Source organism: Eimeria mitis, genomic scaffold, assembly GCF_000499745.2.
Source record: "Eimeria mitis Houghton genomic scaffold, Emh_scaff447, whole genome shotgun sequence".
In the NCBI taxonomy this organism is placed as follows: Eukaryota; Apicomplexa; class Conoidasida; order Eucoccidiorida; family Eimeriidae; genus Eimeria; species Eimeria mitis.
Window position 1 is genome coordinate 17,099 of NW_013572785.1, and position 257 is coordinate 17,355.

General features: G+C 25.3%; 1 protein-coding gene across 1 annotated transcript in view; it reads right to left on the minus strand.

Moving 5' to 3' along the window:
* EMH_0012680 (uncharacterized protein) overlaps positions 1–257 on the minus strand; it is a gene marked incomplete at both ends in the record, with an annotated part of 8,905 nt that overhangs the window by 7,887 nt on the left and 761 nt on the right. The window lies entirely within an intron of this gene.

Below are 257 nucleotides of genomic sequence, written 5' to 3' on the forward strand. Positions count from 1 at the left end.
CAAATATATATTTATTTATTTTATTTATTTATTTATTTATTTATTTATTTATACAGGGCAACAGCACTGCTGGAGCAGCATCCCCCCCTCCAACAAATTCGTTTTCAGTAGATAAATATAGAGATAAATACATCAATAGATAGAGAATTAAATAAATAAACAAATAAATAAATATATATTTATTTATTTTATTTATTTATTTATTTATTTATATAAATATACAGGGCAACAGCACTGCTGGAGCAGCATCCCCCCCT